The 21345-nt window shown below is 50.5% G+C and overlaps 26 non-coding genes across 26 annotated transcripts; 14 read left to right on the plus strand and 12 right to left on the minus strand.

Annotated features, from left to right (window-relative positions):
* Positions 1-846: 846 nt before the first annotated feature.
* TRNAT-AGU (transfer RNA threonine (anticodon AGU)) lies at positions 847-920 on the plus strand. Its single transcript has one exon. It is a non-coding gene; the product is annotated as a tRNA-Thr (tRNA).
* Positions 921-1291: 371 nt separating this feature from the next.
* Positions 1292-1373, minus strand: TRNAS-GCU (transfer RNA serine (anticodon GCU)). Its single transcript has one exon. It is a non-coding gene; the product is annotated as a tRNA-Ser (tRNA).
* An 852-nt stretch (positions 1374-2225) lies between these two features.
* On the plus strand, positions 2226-2299 carry TRNAT-AGU (transfer RNA threonine (anticodon AGU)). The gene has a single exon. It is a non-coding gene; the product is annotated as a tRNA-Thr (tRNA).
* Positions 2300-2670: 371 nt separating this feature from the next.
* Positions 2671-2752, minus strand: TRNAS-GCU (transfer RNA serine (anticodon GCU)). The gene has a single exon. It is a non-coding gene; the product is annotated as a tRNA-Ser (tRNA).
* Positions 2753-3604: 852 nt separating this feature from the next.
* TRNAT-AGU (transfer RNA threonine (anticodon AGU)) lies at positions 3605-3678 on the plus strand. The gene has a single exon. It is a non-coding gene; the product is annotated as a tRNA-Thr (tRNA).
* A 371-nt stretch (positions 3679-4049) lies between these two features.
* TRNAS-GCU (transfer RNA serine (anticodon GCU)) lies at positions 4050-4131 on the minus strand. The gene has a single exon. It is a non-coding gene; the product is annotated as a tRNA-Ser (tRNA).
* Positions 4132-4983: 852 nt separating this feature from the next.
* On the plus strand, positions 4984-5057 carry TRNAT-AGU (transfer RNA threonine (anticodon AGU)). Its single transcript has one exon. It is a non-coding gene; the product is annotated as a tRNA-Thr (tRNA).
* Positions 5058-5428: 371 nt separating this feature from the next.
* Positions 5429-5510, minus strand: TRNAS-GCU (transfer RNA serine (anticodon GCU)). Its single transcript has one exon. It is a non-coding gene; the product is annotated as a tRNA-Ser (tRNA).
* A 2231-nt stretch (positions 5511-7741) lies between these two features.
* Positions 7742-7815, plus strand: TRNAT-AGU (transfer RNA threonine (anticodon AGU)). The gene has a single exon. It is a non-coding gene; the product is annotated as a tRNA-Thr (tRNA).
* Positions 7816-8186: 371 nt separating this feature from the next.
* On the minus strand, positions 8187-8268 carry TRNAS-GCU (transfer RNA serine (anticodon GCU)). The gene has a single exon. It is a non-coding gene; the product is annotated as a tRNA-Ser (tRNA).
* Positions 8269-9120: 852 nt separating this feature from the next.
* On the plus strand, positions 9121-9194 carry TRNAT-AGU (transfer RNA threonine (anticodon AGU)). Its single transcript has one exon. It is a non-coding gene; the product is annotated as a tRNA-Thr (tRNA).
* A 371-nt stretch (positions 9195-9565) lies between these two features.
* On the minus strand, positions 9566-9647 carry TRNAS-GCU (transfer RNA serine (anticodon GCU)). The gene has a single exon. It is a non-coding gene; the product is annotated as a tRNA-Ser (tRNA).
* Positions 9648-10499: 852 nt separating this feature from the next.
* TRNAT-AGU (transfer RNA threonine (anticodon AGU)) lies at positions 10500-10573 on the plus strand. Its single transcript has one exon. It is a non-coding gene; the product is annotated as a tRNA-Thr (tRNA).
* A 371-nt stretch (positions 10574-10944) lies between these two features.
* TRNAS-GCU (transfer RNA serine (anticodon GCU)) lies at positions 10945-11026 on the minus strand. Its single transcript has one exon. It is a non-coding gene; the product is annotated as a tRNA-Ser (tRNA).
* An 852-nt stretch (positions 11027-11878) lies between these two features.
* Positions 11879-11953, plus strand: TRNAT-AGU (transfer RNA threonine (anticodon AGU)). Its single transcript has one exon. It is a non-coding gene; the product is annotated as a tRNA-Thr (tRNA).
* Positions 11954-12324: 371 nt separating this feature from the next.
* TRNAS-GCU (transfer RNA serine (anticodon GCU)) lies at positions 12325-12406 on the minus strand. The gene has a single exon. It is a non-coding gene; the product is annotated as a tRNA-Ser (tRNA).
* An 852-nt stretch (positions 12407-13258) lies between these two features.
* On the plus strand, positions 13259-13332 carry TRNAT-AGU (transfer RNA threonine (anticodon AGU)). The gene has a single exon. It is a non-coding gene; the product is annotated as a tRNA-Thr (tRNA).
* Positions 13333-13703: 371 nt separating this feature from the next.
* Positions 13704-13785, minus strand: TRNAS-GCU (transfer RNA serine (anticodon GCU)). Its single transcript has one exon. It is a non-coding gene; the product is annotated as a tRNA-Ser (tRNA).
* An 852-nt stretch (positions 13786-14637) lies between these two features.
* TRNAT-AGU (transfer RNA threonine (anticodon AGU)) lies at positions 14638-14711 on the plus strand. The gene has a single exon. It is a non-coding gene; the product is annotated as a tRNA-Thr (tRNA).
* Positions 14712-15082: 371 nt separating this feature from the next.
* On the minus strand, positions 15083-15164 carry TRNAS-GCU (transfer RNA serine (anticodon GCU)). The gene has a single exon. It is a non-coding gene; the product is annotated as a tRNA-Ser (tRNA).
* Positions 15165-16016: 852 nt separating this feature from the next.
* Positions 16017-16090, plus strand: TRNAT-AGU (transfer RNA threonine (anticodon AGU)). The gene has a single exon. It is a non-coding gene; the product is annotated as a tRNA-Thr (tRNA).
* Positions 16091-17394: 1304 nt separating this feature from the next.
* Positions 17395-17468, plus strand: TRNAT-AGU (transfer RNA threonine (anticodon AGU)). The gene has a single exon. It is a non-coding gene; the product is annotated as a tRNA-Thr (tRNA).
* Positions 17469-17839: 371 nt separating this feature from the next.
* Positions 17840-17921, minus strand: TRNAS-GCU (transfer RNA serine (anticodon GCU)). Its single transcript has one exon. It is a non-coding gene; the product is annotated as a tRNA-Ser (tRNA).
* Positions 17922-18773: 852 nt separating this feature from the next.
* TRNAT-UGU (transfer RNA threonine (anticodon UGU)) lies at positions 18774-18847 on the plus strand. Its single transcript has one exon. It is a non-coding gene; the product is annotated as a tRNA-Thr (tRNA).
* Positions 18848-20152: 1305 nt separating this feature from the next.
* On the plus strand, positions 20153-20226 carry TRNAT-AGU (transfer RNA threonine (anticodon AGU)). Its single transcript has one exon. It is a non-coding gene; the product is annotated as a tRNA-Thr (tRNA).
* A 371-nt stretch (positions 20227-20597) lies between these two features.
* On the minus strand, positions 20598-20679 carry TRNAS-GCU (transfer RNA serine (anticodon GCU)). The gene has a single exon. It is a non-coding gene; the product is annotated as a tRNA-Ser (tRNA).
* Between the last annotated feature and the right edge of the window lie 666 nt (positions 20680-21345).

Here is a 21345-nt window from a genome sequence, read left to right on the forward strand (position 1 = left end):
GCGGCCGATTCCCAACATCCCCAAAAGAATTTTGAGGAGCCTTGGGCTGCGTTTCCACTCAACCTCGTGTAGCGTCGTTCATTGGCCCAGTGGGCCTTATCTCACCTCCTACGGTATATAATGTCTTTCTAATGGAAAGTCTACCAGAGATAAACACACGCCAAGGGTTTAAATGCCAAAATGTCTCTAGTCATCAATAGTTCTTACTCATGTCTGTACTTCCCTGGCATTCCTTCAATCAGTCTATTCCTTAAATATGCCGTGAAAGCAAGACAGATCTGGATGCATGCTGCGCTGGCTCAATCAGCCACGCCACCACAAATCTCTAGCCCTCCACATGCGTCCAACTGCTGTGGCATTCTGCCAATTTGTCCGTGCGGTTTCAAGCAGCGCCTTTCCCAAAAAGATTTGATTTCTTAAATGTCACGACTCGCAGGGACTTCCTATTATTAAATGTTGCTGCCGAGTATGGAATAGAAGTGAAGGTCTCTTAGCTTTTGCAAAGGCAACCCCGTGAAACTCACTGCGGATGTTTGGGGGGCGTGAAGGGAAGGGGAGGGGGGACTTCTATTGTCCACATGGGTCCTCCTGGCGAGGATGGGATAAAAAGGCAAACGCTGTAAGGGCTGCGTCAAATAATACAGGCGCGCAGAAATTGGAGTCATCCATTAGAGATGCCGTTTGGCAGGCTTCCCGGCGGCGGTTTATTCGCAGGGCGCTGTGGCTTGGTCGTTTCAAGCGCCTGTCTAGTAAACAGGAAATCCAGCGCTTTCTTTCCGTGGCACTGTGGCTTGGTTGGTTAAAGCGCCCGTATTGTAACCCGGGCACCCGGCGGCTTCCTCATGTGGCGCTGTGGCTTAGTTGGTTAAAGCGCCTGTCTAGTAAACAGGAGATCCTGAGTTCGAATCTCAGCAGTGCCTACCTTCCCTATTTTCAGCTTTTCACGCAAAATGATAAGGAGGCGTTTGACATCGAACTTGCCTTTCCCACAGCCCAAAGATAGACCCATGGCGGGATAAAGAATGTGTATTGGCTAATGGCGGGAAAAGGAGGAACTCTGCCACCACCTTCTTTAGAGGATATAGGATGGCATCAAGCCAGACAAATGAAAAGAGAGGTGACTTCCTAGTGCCCCCCTTCATCGGCCACACCATCCATCCAGACGTCATTGCAGAGTTTGCCAACGGCCCTTCTTGAATGGTGATTGCGAATGTCCGTGCTCTGGGCATCCGCTGGCAGACAAAAGAGGCTCAGCAAAGCAAGTTTCCAAGTGGGAAACGTCAGAAAGAATCGACGAGGATGGGATTCGAACCCATGCATGCAGAGCACAATGGATTAGCAGTCCATCGCCTTAACCACTCGGCCACCTCGTCCTGGCGGCGGCCGATTCCCAACATCCCCAAAAGAATTTTGAGGAGCCTTGGGCTGCGTTTCCACTCAACCTCGTGTAGCGTCGTTCATTGGCCCAGTGGGCCTTATCTCACCTCCTACGGTATATAATGTCTTTCTAGTGGAAAGTCTACCAGAGATAAACCCACGCCAAGGGTTTAAATGCCAAAATGTCTCTAGTCATCAATAGTTCTTACTCATGTCTGTACTTCCCTGGCATTCCTTCAATCAGTCTATTCCTTAAATATGCCGTGAAAGCAAGACAGATCTGGATGCATGCTGCGCTGGCTCAATCAGCCACGCCACCACAAATCTCTAGCCCTCCACATGCGTCCAACTGCTGTGGCATTCTGCCAATTTGTCCGTGCGGTTTCAAGCAGCGCCTTTCCCAAAAAGATTTGATTTCTTAAATGTCACGACTCGCAGGGACTTCCTATTATTAAATGTTGCTGCCGAGTATGGAATAGAAGTGAAGGTCTCTTAGCTTTTGCAAAGGCAACCCCGTGAAACTCACTGCGGATGTTTGGGGGGCGTGAAGGGAAGGGGAGGGGGGACTTCTATTGTCCACATGGGTCCTCCTGGCGAGGATGGGATAAAAAGGCAAACGCTGTAAGGGCTGCGTCAAATAATACAGGCGCGCAGAAATTGGAGTCATCCATTAGAGATGCCGTTTGGCAGGCTTCCCGGCGGCGGTTTATTCGCAGGGCGCTGTGGCTTGGTCGTTTCAAGCGCCTGTCTAGTAAACAGGAGATCCAGCGCTTTCTTTCCGTGGCACTGTGGCTTGGTTGGTTAAAGCGCCCATATTATAACCCGGGCACCCGGCGGCTTCCTCATGTGGCGCTGCGGCTTAGTTGGTTAAAGCGCCTGTCTAGTAAACAGGAGATCCTGAGTTCGAATCTCAGCAGTGCCTACCTTCCCTATTTTCAGCTTTTCACGCAAAATGATAAGGAGGCGTTTGACATCGAACTTGCCTTTCCCACAGCCCAAAGATAGACCCATGGCGGGATAAAGAATGTGTATTGGCTAATGGCGGGAAAAGGAGGAACTCTGCCACCACCTTCTTTAGAGGATATAGGATGGCATCAAGCCAGACAAATGAAAAGAGAGGTGACTTCCTAGTGCCCCCCTTCATCGGCCACACCATCCATCCAGACGTCATTGCAGAGTTTGCCAACGGCCCTTCTTGAATGGTGATTGCGAATGTCCGTGCTCTGGGCATCCGCTGGCAGACAAAAGAGGCTCAGCAAAGCAAGTTTCCAAGTGGGAAACGTCAGAAAGAATCGACGAGGATGGGATTCGAACCCATGCATGCAGAGCACAATGGATTAGCAGTCCATCGCCTTAACCACTCGGCCACCTCGTCCTGGCGGCGGCCGATTCCCAACATCCCCAAAAGAATTTTGAGGAGCCTTGGGCTGCGTTTCCACTCAACCTCGTGTAGCGTCGTTCATTGGCCCAGTGGGCCTTATCTCACCTCCTACGGTATATAATGTCTTTCTAGTGGAAAGTCTACCAGAGATAAACCCACGCCAAGGGTTTAAATGCCAAAATGTCTCTAGTCATCAATAGTTCTTACTCATGTCTGTACTTCCCTGGCATTCCTTCAATCAGTCTATTCCTTAAATATGCCGTGAAAGCAAGACAGATCTGGATGCATGCTGCGCTGGCTCAATCAGCCACGCCACCACAAATCTCTAGCCCTCCACATGCGTCCAACTGCTGTGGCATTCTGCCAATTTGTCCGTGCGGTTTCAAGCAGCGCCTTTCCCAAAAAGATTTGATTTCTTAAATGTCACGACTCGCAGGGACTTCCTATTATTAAATGTTGCTGCCGAGTATGGAATAGAAGTGAAGGTCTCTTAGCTTTTGCAAAGGCAACCCCGTGAAACTCACTGCGGATGTTTGGGGGGCGTGAAGGGAAGGGGAGGGGGGACTTCTATTGTCCACATGGGTCCTCCTGGCGAGGATGGGATAAAAAGGCAAACGCTGTAAGGGCTGCGTCAAATAATACAGGCGTGCAGAAATTGGAGTCATCCATTAGAGATGCCGTTTGGCAGGCTTCCCGGCGGCGGTTTATTCGCAGGGCGCTGTGGCTTGGTCGTTTCAAGCGCCTGTCTAGTAAACAGGAGATCCAGCGCTTTCTTTCCGTGGCACTGTGGCTTGGTTGGTTAAAGCGCCCGTATTGTAACCCGGGCACCCGTCGGCTTCCTCAAGTGGCGCTGTGGCTTAGTTGGTTAAAGCGCCTGTCTAGTAAACAGGAGATCCTGAGTTCGAATCTCAGCAGTGCCTACCTTCCCTATTTTAAGCTTTTCACGCAAAATGATAAGGAGGCGTTTGACATCGAACTTGCCTTTCCCACAGCCCAAAGATAGACCCATGGCAGGATAAAGAATGTGTATTGGCTAATGGCGGGAAAAGGAGGAACTCTGCCACCACCTTCTTTAGAGGATATAGGATGGCATCAAGCCAGACAAATGAAAAGAGAGGTGACTTCCTAGTGCCCCCCTTCATCGGCCACACCATCCATCCAGACGTCATTGCAGAGTTTGCCAACGGCCCCTCTTGAATGGTGATTGCGAATGTCCGTGCTCTCGGCATCCGCTGGCAGACAAAAGAGGCTCAGCAAAGCAAGTTTCCAAGTGGGAAACGTCAGAAAGAATCGACGAGGATGGGTTTCGAACCCATGCATGCAGAGCACAATGGATTAGCAGTCCATCGCCTTAACCACTCAGCCACCTCGTCCTGGCGGCAGCCGATTCCCAACATCCCCAAAAGAATTTTGAGGAGCCTTGGGCTGCGTTTCCACTCAACCTCGTGTAGCGTCGTTCATTGGCCCACTGGGCCTTATCTCACCTCCTACGGTATATAATGTCTTTCTAGTGGAAAGTCTACCAGAGATAAACCCACGCCAAGGGTTTAAATGCCAAAATGTCTCTAGTCATCAATAGTTCTTACTCATGTCTGTACTTACCTGGCATTCCTTCAATCAGTCTATTCCTTAAATATGCCGTGAAAGCAAGACAGATCTGGATGCATGCTGCGCTGGCTCAATCAGCCACGCCACCACAAATCTCTAGCCCTCCACATGCGTCCAACTGCTGTGGCATTCTGCCAATTTGTCCGTGCGGTTTCAAGCAGCGCCTTTCCCAAAAAGATTTGATTTCTTAAATGTCACGACTCGCAGGGACTTCCTATTATTAAATGTTGCTGCCGAGTATGGAATAGAAGTGAAGGTCTCTTAGCTTTTGCAAAGGCAACCCCGTGAAACTCACTGCGGATGTTTGGGGGGCGTGAAGGGAAGGGGAGGGGGGACTTCTATTGTCCACATGGGTCCTCCTGGCGAGGATGGGATAAAAAGGCAAACGCTGTAAGGGCTGCGTCAAATAATACAGGCGCGCAGAAATTGGAGTCATCCATTAGAGATGCCGTTTGGCAGGCTTCCCGGCGGCGGTTTATTCGCAGGGCGCTGTGGCTTGGTCGTTTCAAGCGCCTGACTAGTAAACAGGAGATCCAGCGCTTTCTTTCCTTGGCACTGTGGCTTGGTTGGTTAAAGCGCCCGTATTGTAACCCGGGCACCCGGCGGCTTCCTCATGTGGCGCTGTGGCTTAGTTGGTTAAAGCGCCTGTCTAGTAAACAGGAGATCCTGAGTTCGAATCTCAGCAGTGCCTACCTTCCCTATTTTCAGCTTTTCACGCAAAATGATAAGGAGGCGTTTGACATCGAACTTGCCTTTCCCACAGCCCACAGATAGACCCATGGCGGGATAAAGAATGTGTATTGGCTAATGGCGGGAAAAGGAGGAACTCTGCCACCACCTTCTTTAGAGGATATAGGATGGCATCAAGCCAGACAAATGAAAAGAGAGGTGACTTCCTAGTGCCCCCCTTCATCGGCCACACCATCCATCCAGACGTCATTGCAGAGTTTGCCAACGGCCCTTCTTGAATGGTGATTGCGAATGTCCGTGCTCTGGGCATCCGCTGGCAGACAAAAGAGGCTCAGCAAAGCAAGTTTCCAAGTGGGAAACGTCAGAAAGAATCGACGAGGATGGGATTCGAACCCATGCATGCAGAGCACAATGGAGTAGCAGTCCATCGCCTTAACCACTCGGCCACCTCATCCTGGCGGCGGCCGATTCCCAACATCCCCAAAAGAATTTTGAGGAGCCTTGGGCTGCGTTTCCACTCAACCTCGTGTAGCGTCGTTCATTGGCCCAGTGGGCCTTATCTCACCTCCTACGGTATATAATGTCTTTCTAGTGGAAAGTCTACCAGAGATAAACCCACGCCAAGGGTTTAAATGCCAAAATGTCTCTAGTCATCAATAGTTCTTACTCATGTCTGTACTTACCTGGCATTCCTTCAATCAGTCTATTCCTTAAATATGCCGTGAAAGCAAGACAGATCTGGATGCATGCTGCGCTGGCTCAATCAGCCACGCCACCACAAATCTCTAGCCCTCCACATGCGTCCAACTGCTGTGGCATTCTGCCAATTTGTCCGTGCGGTTTCAAGCAGCGCCTTTCCCAAAAAGATTTGATTTCTTAAATGTCACGACTCGCAGGGACTTCCTATTATTAAATGTTGCTGCCGAGTATGGAATAGAAGTGAAGGTCTCTTAGCTTTTGCAAAGGCAACCCCGTGAAACTCACTGCGGATGTTTGGGGGGCGTGAAGGGAAGGGGAGGGGGGACTTCTATTGTCCACATGGGTCCTCCTGGCGAGGATGGGATAAAAAGGCAAACGCTGTAAGGGCTGCGTCAAATAATACAGGCGCGCAGAAATTGGAGTCATCCATTAGAGATGCCGTTTGGCAGGCTTCCCGGCGGCGGTTTATTCGCAGGGCGCTGTGGCTTGGTCGTTTCAAGCGCCTGACTAGTAAACAGGAGATCCAGCGCTTTCTTTCCGTGGCACTGTGGCTTGGTTGGTTAAAGCGCCCGTATTGTAACCCGGGCACCCGGCGGCTTCCTCATGTGGCGCTGTGGCTTACTTGGTTAAAGCGCCTTTCTAGTAAACTGGAGATCCTGAGTTCGAATCTCAGCAGTGCCTACCTTCCCTATTTTCAGCTTTTCACGCAAAATGATAAGGAGGCGTTTGACATCAAACTTGCCTTTCCCACAGCACAAAGATAGACCCATGGCGGGATAAAGAATGTGTATTGGCTAATGGCGGGAAAAGGAGGAACTCTGCCACCACCTTCTTTAGAGGATATAGGATGGCATCAAGCCAGACAAATGAAAAGAGAGGTGACTTCCTAGTGCCCCCCTTCATCGGCCACACCATCCATAGAGACGTCATTGCAGAGTTTGCCAACGGCCCTTCTTGAATGGTGATTGCGAATGTCCGTGCTCTGGGCATCCGCTGGCAGACAAAATAGGCTCAGCAAAGCAAGTTTCCAAGTGGGAAACGTCAGAAAGAATCGACGAGGATGGGATTCGAACCCATGCATGCAGAGCACAATGGATTAGCAGTCCATCGCCTTAACCACTCGGCCACCTCTTCCTGGCGGCGGCCGATTCCCAACATCCCCAAAAGAATTTTGAGGAGCCTTGGGCTGCGTTTCCACTCAACCTCGTGTAGCATCGTTCATTGGCCCACTGGGCCTTATCTCACCTCCTACGGTATATAATGTCTTTCTAGTGGAAAGTCTACCAGAGATAAACCCACGCCAAGGGTTTAAATGCCAAAATGTCTCTAGTCATCAATAGTTCTTACTCATGTCTGTACTTCCCTGGCATTCCTTCAATCAGTCTATTCCTTAAATATGCCGTGAAAGCAAGACAGATCTGGATGCATGCTGCGCTGGCTCAATCAGCCACGCCACCACAAATCTCTAGCCCTCCACATGCGTCCAACTGCTGTGGCATTCTGCCAATTTGTCCGTGCGGTTTCAAGCAGCGCCTTTCCCAAAAAGATTTGATTTCTTAAATGTCACGACTCGCAGGGACTTCCTATTATTAAATGTTGCTGCCGAGTATGGAATAGAAGTGAAGGTCTCTTAGCTTTTGCAAAGGCAACCCCGTGAAACTCACTGCGGATGTTTGGGGGGCGTTAAGGGAAATGGAGGGGGGACTTCTATTGTCCACATGGGTCCTCCTGGCGAGGATGGGATAAAAAGGCAAACGCTGTAAGGGCTGCGTCAAATAATACAGGCGCGCAGAAATTGGAGTCATCCATTAGAGATGCCGTTTGGCAGGCTTCCCGGCGGCGGTTTATTCGCAGGGCGCTGTGGCTTGGTCGTTTCAAGCGCCTGTCTAGTAAACAGGAGATCCAGCGCTTTCTTTCCGTGGCACTGTGGCTTGGTTGGTTAAAGCGCCCATATTGTAACCCGGGCACCCGGCGGCTTCCTCATGTGGCGCTGTGGCTTAGTTGGTTAAAGCGCCTGTCTAGTAAACAGGAGATCCTGAGTTCGAATCTCAGCAGTGCCTACCTTCCCTATTTTCAGCTTTTCACGCAAAATGATAAGGAGGCGTTTGACATCGAACTTGCCTTTCCCACAGCCCAAAGATAGACCCATGGCGGGATAAAGAATGTGTATTGGCTAATGGCGGGAAAAGGAGGAACTCTGCCACCACCTTCTTTAGAGGATATAGGATGGCATCAAGCCAGACAAATGAAAAGAGAGGTGACTTCCTAGTGCCCCCCTTCATCGGCCACACCATCCATCCAGACGTCATTGCAGAGTTTGCCAACGGCCCTTCTTGAATGGTGATTGCGAATGTCCGTGCTCTGGGCATCCGCTGGCAGACAAAAGAGGCTCAGCAAAGCAAGTTTCCAAGTGGGAAACGTCAGAAAGAATCGACGAGGATGGGATTCGAACCCATGCATGCAGAGCACAATGGATTAGCAGTCCATCGCCTTAACCACTCGGCCACCTCGTCCTGGCGGCGGCCGATTCCCAACATCCCCAAAAGAATTTTGAGGAGCCTTGGGCTGCGTTTCCACTCAACCTCGTGTAGCGTCGTTCATTGGCCCACTGGGCCTTATCTCACCTCCTACGGTATATAATGTCTTTCTAGTGGAAAGTCTACCAGAGATAAACACACGCCAAGGGTTTAAATGCCAAAATGTCTCTAGTCATCAATAGTTCTTACTCATGTCTGTACTTCCCTGGCATTCCTTCAATCAGTCTATTCCTTAAATATGCCGTGAAAGCAAGACAGATCTGGATGCATGCTGCGCTGGCTCAATCAGCCACGCCACCACAAATCTCTAGCCCTCCACATGCGTCCAACTGCTGTGGCATTCTGCCAATTTGTCCGTGCGGTTTCAAGCAGCGCCTTTCTCAAAAAGATTTGATTTCTTAAATGTCACGACTCGCAGGGACTTCCTATTATTAAATGTTGCTGCCGAGTATGGAATAGAAGTGAAGGTCTCTTAGCTTTTGCAAAGGCAACCCCGTGAAACTCACTGCGGATGTTTGGGGGGCGTGAAGGGAAGGGGAGGGGGGACTTCTATTGTCCACATGGGTCCTCCTGGCGAGGATGGGATAAAAAGGCAAACGCTGTAAGGGCTGCGTCAAATAATACAGGCGCGCAGAAATTGGAGTCATCCATTAGAGATGCCGTTTGGCAGGCTTTCCGGCGGCGGTTTATTCGCAGGGCGCTGTGGCTTGGTCGTTTCAAGCGCCTGTCTAGTAAACAGGAGATCCAGCACTTTCTTTCCGTGGCACTGTGGCTTGGTTGGTTAAAGCGCCCGTATTGTAACCCGGGCACCCGGCGGTTTCCTCATGTGGCGCTGTGGCTTAGTTGGTTAAAGCGCCTGTCTAGTAAACAGGAGATCCTGAGTTCGAATCTCAGCAGTGCCTACCTTCCCTATTTTCAGCTTTTCACGCAAAATGATAAGGAGGCGTTTGACATCGAACTTGCCTTTCCCACAGCCCAAAGATAGACCCATGGCGGGATAAAGAATGTGTATTGGCTAATGGCGGGAAAAGGAGGAACTCTGCCACCACCTTCTTTAGAGGATATAGGATGGCATCAAGCCAGACAAATGAAAAGAGAGGTGACTTCCTAGTGCCCCCCTTCATCGGCCACACCATCCATCCAGACGTCATTGCAGAGTTTGCCAACGGCCCTTCTTGAATGGTGATTGCGAATGTCCGTGCTCTGGGCATCCGCTGGCAGACAAAAGAGGCTCAGCAAAGCAAGTTTCCAAGTGGGAAACGTCAGAAAGAATCGACGAGGATGGGATTCGAACCCATGCATGCAGAGCACAATGGATTAGCAGTCCATCGCCTTAACCACTCGGCCACCTCGTCCTGGCGGCGGCCGATTCCCAACATCCCCAAAAGAATTTTGAGGAGCCTTGGGCTGCGTTTCCACTCAACCTCGTGTAGCGTCGTTCATTGGCCCACTGGGCCTTATCTCACCTCCTACGGTATATAATGTCTTTCTAGTGGAAAGTCTACCAGAGATAAACCCACGCCAAGGGTTTAAATGCCAAAATGTCTCTAGTCATCAATAGTTCTTACTCATGTCTGTACTTCCCTGGCATTCCTTCAATCAGTCTATTCCTTAAATATGCCGTGAAAGCAAGACAGATCTGGATGCATGCTGCGCTGGCTCAATCAGCCACGCCACCACAAATCTCTAGCCCTCCACATGCGTCCAACTGCTGTGGCATTCTGCCAATTTGTCCGTGCGGTTTCAAGCAGCGCCTTTCCCAAAAAGATTTGATTTCTTAAATGTCACGACTCGCAGGGACTTCCTATTATTAAATGTTGCTGCCGAGTATGGAATAGAAGTGAAGGTCTCTTAGCTTTTGCAAAGGCAACCCCGTGAAACTCACTGCGGATGTTTGGGGGGCGTGAAGGGAAGGGGAGGGGGGACTTCTATTGTCCACATGGGTCCTCCTGGCGAGGATGGGATAAAAAGGCAAACGCTGTAAGGGCTGCGTCAAATAATACAGGCGCGCAGAAATTGGAGTCATCCATTAGAGATGCCGTTTGGCAGGCTTCCCGGCGGCGGTTTATTCGCAGGGCGCTGTGGCTTGGTCGTTTCAAGCGCCTGTCTAGTAAACAGGAGATCCAGCGCTTTCTTTCCGTGGCACTGTGGCTTGGTTGGTTAAAGCGCCCATATTGTAACCCGGGCACCCGGCGGCTTCCTCATGTGGCGCTGTGGCTTAGTTGGTTAAAGCGCCTGTCTAGTAAACAGGAGATCCTGAGTTCGAATCTCAGCAGTGCCTACCTTCCCTATTTTCAGCTTTTCACGCAAAATGATAAGGAGGCGTTTGACATCGAACTTGCCTTTCCCACAGCCCAAAGATAGACCCATGGCGGGATAAAGAATGTGTATTGGCTAATGGCGGGAAAAGGAGGAACTCTGCCACCACCTTCTTTAGAGGATATAGGATGGCATCAAGCCAGACAAATGAAAAGAGAGGTGACTTCCTAGTGCCCCCCTTCATCGGCCACACCATCCATCCAGACGTCATTGCAGAGTTTGCCAACGGCCCTTCTTGAATGGTGATTGCGAATGTCCGTGCTCTGGGCATCCGCTGGCAGACAAAAGAGGCTCAGCAAAGCAAGTTTCCAAGTGGGAAACGTCAGAAAGAATCGACGAGGATGGGATTCGAACCCATGCATGCAGAGCACAATGGATTAGCAGTCCATCGCCTTAACCACTCGGCCACCTCGTCCTGGCGGCGGCCGATTCCCAACATCCCCAAAAGAATTTTGAGGAGCCTTGGGCTGCGTTTCCACTCAACCTCGTGTAGCGTCGTTCATTGGCCCACTGGGCCTTATCTCACCTCCTACGGTATATAATGTCTTTCTAGTGGAAAGTCTACCAGAGATAAACACACGCCAAGGGTTTAAATGCCAAAATGTCTCTAGTCATCAATAGTTCTTACTCATGTCTGTACTTCCCTGGCATTCCTTCAATCAGTCTATTCCTTAAATATGCCGTGAAAGCAAGACAGATCTGGATGCATGCTGCGCTGGCTCAATCAGCCACGCCACCACAAATCTCTAGCCCTCCACATGCGTCCAACTGCTGTGGCATTCTGCCAATTTGTCCGTGCGGTTTCAAGCAGCGCCTTTCCCAAAAAGATTTGATTTCTTAAATGTCACGACTCGCAGGGACTTCCTATTATTAAATGTTGCTGCCGAGTATGGAATAGAAGTGAAGGTCTCTTAGCTTTTGCAAAGGCAACCCCGTGAAACTCACTGCGGATGTTTGGGGGGCGTGAAGGGAAGGGGAGGGGGGACTTCTATTGTCCACATGGGTCCTCCTGGCGAGGATGGGATAAAAAGGCAAACGCTGTAAGGGCTGCGTCAAATAATACAGGCGCGCAGAAATTGGAGTCATCCATTAGAGATGCCGTTTGGCAGGCTTCCCGGCGGCGGTTTATTCGCAGGGCGCTGTGGCTTGGTCGTTTCAAGCGCCTGTCTAGTAAACAGGAAATCCAGCGCTTTCTTTCCGTGGCACTGTGGCTTGGTTGGTTAAAGCGCCCGTATTGTAACCCGGGCACCCGGCGGCTTCCTCATGTGGCGCTGTGGCTTAGTTGGTTAAAGCGCCTGTCTAGTAAACAGGATGATCCTGAGTTCGAATCTCAGCAGTGCCTACCTTCCCTATTTTCAGCTTTTCACGCAAAATGATAAGGAGGCGTTTGACATCGAACTTGCCTTTCCCACAGCCCAAAGATAGACCCATGGCGGGATAAAGAATGTGTATTGGCTAATGGCGGGAAAAGGAGGAACTCTGCCACCACCTTCTTTAGAGGATATAGGATGGCATCAAGCCAGACAAATGAAAAGAGAGGTGACTTCCTAGTGCCCCCCTTCATCGGCCACACCATCCATCCAGACGTCATTGCAGAGTTTGCCAACGGCCCTTCTTGAATGGTGATTGCGAATGTCCGTGCTCTGGGCATCCGCTGGCAGACAAAAGAGGCTCAGCAAAGCAAGTTTCCAAGTGGGAAACGTCAGAAAGAATCGACGAGGATGGGATTCGAACCCATGCATGCAGAGCACAATGGATTAGCAGTCCATCGCCTTAACCACTCGGCCACCTCGTCCTGGCGGCGGCCGATTCCCAACATCCCCAAAAGAATTTTGAGGAGCCTTGGGCTGCGTTTCCACTCAACCTCGTGTAGCGTCGTTCATTGGCCCACTGGGCCTTATCTCACCTCCTACGGTATATAATGTCTTTCTAGTGGAAAGTCTACCAGAGATAAACCCACGCCAAGGGTTTAAATGCCAAAATGTCTCTAGTCATCAATAGTTCTTACTCATGTCTGTACTTCCCTGGCATTCCTTCAATCAGTCTATTCCTTAAATATGCCGTGAAAGCAAGACAGATCTGGATGCATGCTGCGCTGGCTCAATCAGCCACGCCACCACAAATCTCTAGCCCTCCACATGCGTCCAACTGCTGTGGCATTCTGCCAATTTGTCCGTGCGGTTTCAAGCAGCGCCTTTCCCAAAAAGATTTGATTTCTTAAATGTCACGACTCGCAGGGACTTCCTATTATTAAATGTTGCTGCCGAGTATGGAATAGAAGTGAAGGTCTCTTAGCTTTTGCAAAGGCAACCCCGTGAAACTCACTGCGGATGTTTGGGGGGCGTGAAGGGAAGGGGAGGGGGGACTTCTATTGTCCACATGGGTCCTCCTGGCGAGGATGGGATAAAAAGGCAAACGCTGTAAGGGCTGCGTCAAATAATACAGGCGCGCAGAAATTGGAGTCATCCATTAGAGATGCCGTTTGGCAGGCTTCCCGGCGGCGGTTTATTCGCAGGGCGCTGTGGCTTGGTCGTTTCAAGCGCCTGTCTAGTAAACAGGAGATCCAGCGCTTTCTTTCCGTGGCACTGTGGCTTGGTTGGTTAAAGCGCCCATATTGTAACCCGGGCACCCGGCGGCTTCCTCATGTGGCGCTGTGGCTTAGTTGGTTAAAGCGCCTGTCTAGTAAACAGGAGATCCTGAGTTCGAATCTCAGCAGTGCCTACCTTCCCTATTTTCAGCTTTTCACGCAAAATGATAAGGAGGCGTTTGACATCGAACTTGCCTTTCCCACAGCCCAAAGATAGACCCATGGCGGGATAAAGAATGTGTATTGGCTAATGGCGGGAAAAGGAGGAACTCTGCCACCACCTTCTTTAGAGGATATAGGATGGCATCAAGCCAGACAAATGAAAAGAGAGGTGACTTCCTAGTGCCCCCCTTCATCGGCCACACCATCCATCCAGACGTCATTGCAGAGTTTGCCAACGGCCCTTCTTGAATGGTGATTGCGAATGTCCGTGCTCTGGGCATCCGCTGGCAGACAAAAGAGGCTCAGCAAAGCAAGTTTCCAAGTGGGAAACGTCAGAAAGAATCGACGAGGATGGGATTCGAACCCATGCATGCAGAGCACAATGGATTAGCAGTCCATCGCCTTAACCACTCGGCCACCTCGTCCTGGCGGCGGCCGATTCCCAACATCCCCAAAAGAATTTTGAGGAGCCTTGGGCTGCGTTTCCACTCAACCTCGTGTAGCGTCGTTCATTGGCCCAGTGGGCCTTATCTCACCTCCTACGGTATATAATGTCTTTCTAGTGGAAAGTCTACCAGAGATAAACCCACGCCAAGGGTTTAAATGCCAAAATGTCTCTAGTCATCAATAGTTCTTACTCATGTCTGTACTTCCCTGGCATTCCTTCAATCAGTCTATTCCTTAAATATGCCGTGAAAGCAAGACAGATCTGGATTCATGCTGCGCTGGCTCAATCAGCCACGCCACCACAAATCTCTAGCCCTCCACATGCGTCCAACTGCTCTGGCATTCTGCCAATTTGTCCGTGCGGTTTCAAGCAGCGCCTTTCCCAAAAAGATTTGATTTCTTAAATGTCACGACTCGCAGGGACTTCCTATTATTAAATGTTGCTGCCGAGTATGGAATAGAAGTGAAGGTCTCTTAGCTTTTGCAAAGGCAACCCCGTGAAACTCACTGCGGATGTTTGGGGGGCGTGAAAGGAAGGGGAGGGGGGACTTCTATTGTCCACATGGGTCCTCCTGGCGAGGATGGGATAAAAAGGCAAACGCTGTAAGGGCTGCGTCAAATAATACAGGCGCGCAGAAATTGGAGTCATCCATTAGAGATACCGTTTGGCAGGCTTCCCGGCGGCGGTTTATTCGCAGGGCGCTGTGGCTTGGTCGTTTCAAGCGCCTGTCTAGTAAACAGGAGATCCAGCGCTTTCTTTCCGTGGCACTGTGGCTTGGTTGGTTAAAGCGCCCGTATTGTAACCCGGGCACCCGGCGGCTTCCTCATGTGGCGCTGTGGCTTAGTTGGTTAAAGCGCCTGCCTAGTAAACAGGAGATCCTGAGTTCGAATCTCAGCAGTGCCTACCTTCCCTATTTTCAGCTTTTCACGCAAAATGATAAGGAGGCGTTTGACATCGAACTTGCCTTTCCCACAGCCCAAAGATAGACCCATGGCGGGATAAAGAATGTGTATTGGCTAATGGCGGGAAAAGGAGGAACTCTGCCACCACCTTCTTTAGAGGATATAGGATGGCATCAAGCCAGACATATGAAAAGAGAGGTGACTTCCTAGTGCCCCCCTTCATCTGCCACACCATCCATCCAGACGTCATTGCAGAGTTTGCCAACGGCCCTTCTTGAATGGTGATTGCGAATGTCCGTGCTCTGGGCATCCGCTGGCAGACAAAAGAGGCTCAGCAAAGCAAGTTTCCAAGTGGGAAACGTCAGAAAGAATCGACGAGGATGGGATTCGAACCCATGCATGCAGAGCACAATGGATTAGCAGTCCATCGCCTTAACCACTCGGCCACCTCGTCCTGGCGGCGGCCGATTCCCAACATCCCCAAAAGAATTTTGAGGAGCCTTGGGCTGCGTTTCCACTCAACCTCGTGTAGCGTCGTTCATTGGCCCAGTGGGCCTTATCTCACCTCCTACGGTATATAATGTCTTTCTAGTGGAAAGTCTACCAGAGATAAACCCACGCCAAGGGTTTAAATGCCAAAATGTCTCTAGTCATCAATAGTTCTTACTCATGTCTGTACTTACCTGGCATTCCTTCAATCAGTCTATTCCTTAAATATGCCGTGAAAGCAAGACAGATCTGGATGCATGCTGCGCTGGCTCAATCAGCCACGCCACTACAAATCTCTAGCCCTCCACATGCGTCCAACTGCTGTGGCATTCTGCCAATTTGTCCGTGCGGTTTCAAGCAGCGCCTTTCCCAAAAAGATTTGATTTCTTAAATGTCACGACTCGCAGGGACTTCCTATTATTAAATGTTGCTGCCGAGTATGGAATAGAAGTGAAGGTCTCTTAGCTTTTGCAAAGGCAACCCCGTGAAACTCACTGCGGATGTTTGGGGGGCGTGAAGGGAAGGGGAGGGGGGACTTCTATTGTCCACATGGGTCCTCCTGGCGAGGATGGGATAAAAAGGCAAACGCTGTAAGGGCTGCGTCAAATAATACAGGCGCGCAGAAATTGGAGTCATCCATTAGAGATGCCGTTTGGCAGGCTTCCCGGCGGCGGTTTATTCGCAGGACGCTGTGGCTTGGTCGTTTCAAGCGCCTGTCTAGTAAACAGGAGATCCAGCGCTTTCTTTCCGTGGCACTGTGGCTTGGTTGGTTAAAGCGCCCGTATTGTAACCCGGGCACCCGGCGGTTTTCTCATGTGGCGCTGTGGCTTAGTTGGTTAAAGCGCCTGTCTAGTAAACAGGAGATCCTGAGTTCGAATCTCAGCAGTGCCTACCTTCCCTATTTTCAGCTTTTCACGCAAAATGATAAGGAGGCGTTTGACATCGAACTTGCCTTTCCCACAGCCCAAAGATAGACCCATGGCGGGATAAAGAATGTGTATTGGCTAATGGCGGGAAAAGGAGGAACTCTGCCACCACCTTCTTTAGAGGATATAGGATGGCATCAAGCCAGACAAATGAAAAGAGAGGTGACTTCCTAGTGCCCCCCTTCATCGGCCACACCATCCATCCAGACGTCATTGCAGAGTTTGCCAACGGCCCTTCTTGAATGGTGATTGCGAATGTCCGTGCTCTGGGCATCCGCTGGCAGACAAAAGAGGCTCAGCAAAGCAAGTTTCCAAGTGGGAAACGTCAGAAAGAATCGACGAGGATGGGAATCGAGCCCATGCATGCAGAGCACAATGGATTAGCAGTCCATCGCCTTAACCACTCGGCCACCTCGTCCTGGCGGCGGCCGACTCCCAACATCCCCAAAAGAATTTTGAGGAGCCTTGGGCTGCGTTTCCACTCACCTCGTGTAGCGTCGTTCATTGGCCCACTGGGCCTTATCTCACCTCCTACGGTATATAATGTCTTTCTAGTGGAAAGTGTACCAGAGATAAACCCACGCCAAGGGTTTAAATGCCAAAATGTCTCTAGTCATCAATAGTTCTTACTCATGTCTGTACTTCCCTGGCATTCCTTCAATCAGTCTATTCCTTAAATATGCCGTGAAAGCAAGACAGATCTCGATGCATGCTGCGCTGGCTCAATCAGCCACGCCACCACAAATCTCTAGCCCTCCACATGCGTCCAACTGCTGTGGCATTCTGCCAATTTGTCCGTGCGGTTTCAAGCAGCGCCTTTCCCAAAAAGATTTGATTTCTTAAATGTCACGACTCGCAGGGACTTCCTATTATTAAATGTTGCTGCCGAGTATGGAATAGAAGTGAAGGTCTCTTAGCTTTTGCAAAGGCAACCCCGTGAAACTCACTGCGGATGTTTGGGGGGCGTGAAGGGAAGGGGAGGGGGGACTTCTATTGTCCACATGGGTCCTCCTGGCGAGGATGGGATAAAAAGGCAAACGCTGTAAGGGCTACGTCAAATAATACAGGCGCGCAGAAATTGGAGTCATCCATTAGAGATGCCGTTTGGCAGGCTTCCCGGCGGCGGTTTATTCGCAGGGCGCTGTGGCTTGGTCGTTTCAAGCGCCTGTCTAGTAAACTTGAGATCCAGCGCTTTCTTTCCGTGGCAATGTGGCTTGGTTGGTTAAAGCGCCCGTATTGTAACCCGGGCACCCGGCGGCTTCCTCATGTGGCGCTGTGGCTTAGTTGGTTCAAGCGCCTGTCTAGTAAACAGGAGATCCTGAGTTCGAATCTCAGCAGTGCCTACCTTCCCTATTTTCAGCTTTTCACGCAAAATGATAAGGAGGCGTTTGACATCGAACTTGCCTTTCCCACAGCCCAAAGATAGACCCATGGCGGGATAAAGAATGTGTATTGGCTAATGGCGGGAAAAGGAGGAACTCTGCCACCACCTTCTTTAGAGGATATAGGATGGCATCAAGCCAGACAAATGAAAAGAGAGGTGACTTCCTAGTGCCCCCCTTCATCGGCCACACCATCCATCCAGACGTCATTGCAGAGTTTGCCAACGGCCCTTCTTGAATGGTGATTGCGAATGTCCGTGCTCTGGGCATCCGCTGGCAGACAAAAGAGGCTCAGCAAAGCAAGTTTCCAAGTGGGAAACGTCAGAAAGAATCGACGAGGATGGGATTCGAACCCATGCATGCAGAGCACAATGGATTAGCAGTCCATCGCCTTAACCACTCGGCCACCTCGTCCTGGCGGCGGCCGATTCCCAACATCCCCAAAAGAATTTTGAGGAGCCTTGGGCTGCGTTTCCACTCAACCTCGTGTAGCGTCGTTCATTGGCCCAGTGGGCCTTATCTCACCTCCTACGGTATATAATGTCTTTCTAGTGGAAAGTCTACCAGAGATAAACCCACGCCAAGGGTTTAAATGCCAAAATGTCTCTAGTCATCAATAGTTCTTACTCATGTCTGTACTTCCCTGGCATTCCTTCAATCAGTCTATTCCTTAAATATGCCGTGAAAGCAAGACAGATCTGGATGCATGCTGCGCTGGCTCAATCAGCCACGCCACCACAAATCTCTAGCCCTCCACATGCGTCCAACTGCTGTGGCATTCTGCCAATTTGTCCGTGCGGTTTCAAGCAGCGCCTTTCCCAAAAAGATTTGATTTCTTAAATGTCACGACTCGCAGGGACTTCCTATTATTAAATGTTGCTGCCGAGTATGGAATAGAAGTGAAGGTCTCTTAGCTTTTGCAAAGGCAACCCCGTGAAACTCACTGCGGATGTTTGGGGGGCGTGAAGGGAAGGGGAGGGGGGACTTCTATTGTCCACATGGGTCCTCCTGGCGAGGATGGGATAAAAAGGCAAACGCTCTAAGGGCTGCGTCAAATAATACAGGCGCGCAGAAATTGGAGTCATCCATTAGAGATGCCGTTTGGCAGGCTTCCCGGCGGCGGTTTATTCGCAGGGCGCTGTGGCTTGGTCGTTTCAAGCGCCTGTCTAGTAAACAGGAGATCCAGCGCTTTCTTTCCGTGGCACTGTGGCTTGGTTGGTTAAAGCGCCCGTATTGTAACCCGGGCACTCAGGGGCTTCCTCATGTGGCGCTGTGGCTTAGTTGGTTAAAGTGCCAGTCTTGTAAACAGGAGATCCTGAGTTTGAATCTCAGCAGTGCCTACCTTCCCTATTTTCATCTTTTCACGCAAAATGATAAGGAGGCGTTTGACATCGAACTTGCCTTTCCCACAGCCCAAAGATAGACCCATGGCGGGATAAAGAATGTGTATTGGCTAATGGCGGGAAAAGGAGGAACTCTGTCACCACCTTCTTTAGAGGATATAGGATGGCATCAAGCCAGACAAATGAAAAGAGAGGTGACTTCCTAGTGCCCCCCTTCATCGGCCACACCATCCATCCAGACGTCATTGCAGAGTTTGCCAACGGCCCTTCTTGAATGGTGATTGCGAATGTCCGTGCTCTGGGCATCCGCTGGCAGACAAAAGAGGCTCAGCAAAGCAAGTTTCCAAGTGGGAAACGTCAGAAAGAATCGACGAGGATGGGATTCGAACCCATGCATGCAGAGCACAAATGATTAGCAGTCCATCGCCTTAACCACTCGGCCACCTCGTCCTGGCGGCGGCCGATTCCCAACATCCCCAAAAGAATTTTGAGGAGCCTTGGGCTGCGTTTCCACTCAACCTCGTGTAGCGTCGTTCATTGGCCCAGTGGGCCTTATCTCACCTCCTACGGTATATAATGTCTTTCTAGTGGAAAGTCTACCAGAGATAAACCCACGCCAAGGGTTTAAATGCCAAAATGTCTCTAGTCATCAATAGTTCTTACTCATGTCTGTACTTCCCTGGCATTCCTTCAATCAGTCTATTCCTTAAATATGCCGTGAAAGCAAGACAGATCTGGATGCATGCTGCGCTGGCTCAATCAGCCACGCCACCACAAATCTCTAGCCCTCCACATGCGTCCAACTGCTGTGGCATTCTGCCAATTTGTCCGTGCGGTTTCAAGCAGCGCCTTTCCCAAAAAGATTTGATTTCTTAAATGTCACGACTCGCAGGGACTTCCTATTATTAAACGTTGCTGCCGAGTATGGAATAGAAGTGAAGGTCTCTTAGCTTTTGCAAAGGCAACCCCGTGAAACTCACTGCGGATGTTTGGGGGGCGTGAAGGGAAGGGGAGGGGGGACTTCTATTGTCCACATGGGTCCTCCTGGCGAGGATGGGATAAAAAGGCAAACGCTGTAAGGGCTGCGTCAAATAATACAGGCGCGCAGAAATTGGAGTCATCCATTAGAGATGCCGTTTGGCAGGCTTCCCGGCGGCGGTTTATTCGCAGGGCGCTGTGGCTTGGTCGTTTCAAGCGCCTGTCTAGTAAACAGGAGATCCAGCGCTTTCTTTCCGTGGCACTGTGGCTTGGTTGGTTAAAGCGCCCGTATTGTAACCCGGGCACCTGGCGGCTTCCTCATGTGGCGCTGTGGCTTAGTTGGTTAAAGCGCCTGTCTAGTAAACAGGAGATCCTGAGTTCGAATCTCAGCAGTGCCTACCTTCCCTATTTTCAGCTTTTCACGCAAAATGATAAGGAGGCGTTTGACATCGAACTTGCCTTTCCCACAGCCCAAAGATAGACCCATGGCGGGATAAAGAATGTGTATTGGCTAATGGCGGGAAAAGGAGGAACTCTGCCACCACCTTCTTTAGAGGATATAGGATGGCATCAAGCCAGACAAATGAAAAGAGAGGTGACTTCCTAGTGCCCCCCTTCATCGGCCACACCATCCATCCAGACGTCATTGCAGAGTTTGCCAACGGCCCTTCTTGAATGGTGATTGCGAATGTCCGTGCTCTGGGCATCCGCTGGCAGACAAAAGAGGCTCAGCAAAGCAAGTTTCCAAGTGGGAAACGTCAGAAAGAATCGACGAGGATGGGATTCGAACCCATGCATGCAGAACACAATGGATTAGCAGTCCATCGCCTTAACCACTCGGCCACCTCGTCCTGGCGGCGGCCGATTCCCAACATCCCCAAAAGAATTTTGAGGAGCCTTGGGCTGCGTTTCCACTCAACCTCGTGTAGCGTCGTTCATTGGCCCAGTGGGCCTTATCTCACCTCCTACGGTATATAATGTCTTTCTAGTGGAAAGTCTACCAGAGATAAACCCACGCCAAGGGTTTAAATGCCAAAATGTCTCTAGTCATCAATAGTTCTTACTCATGTCTGTACTTCCCTGGCATTCCTTCAATCAGTCTATTCCTTAAATATGCCGTGAAAGCAAGACAGATCTGGATGCATGCTGCGCTGGCTCAATCAGCCACGCCACCACAAATCTCTAGCCCTCCACATGCGTCCAACTGCTGTGGCATTCTGCCAATTTGTCCGTGCGGTTTCAAGCAGCGCCTTTCCCAAAAAGATTTGATTTCTTAAATGTCACGACTCGCAGGGACTTCCTATTATTAAATGTTGCTGCCGAGTATGGAATAGAAGTGAAGGTCTCTTAGCTTTTGCAAAGGCAACCCCGTGAAACTCACTGCGGATGTTTGGGGGGCGTGAAGGGAAGGGGAGGGGGGACTTCTATTGTCCACATGGGTCCTCCTGGCGAGGATGGGATAAAAAGGCAAACGCTGTAAGGGCTACGTCAAATAATACAGGCGCGCAGAAATTGGA

The sequence above is a fragment of the Leptodactylus fuscus genome, chromosome 7 (genome assembly GCF_031893055.1).
Source record: "Leptodactylus fuscus isolate aLepFus1 chromosome 7, aLepFus1.hap2, whole genome shotgun sequence".
In the NCBI taxonomy this organism is placed as follows: domain Eukaryota; kingdom Metazoa; phylum Chordata; class Amphibia; order Anura; family Leptodactylidae; genus Leptodactylus; species Leptodactylus fuscus.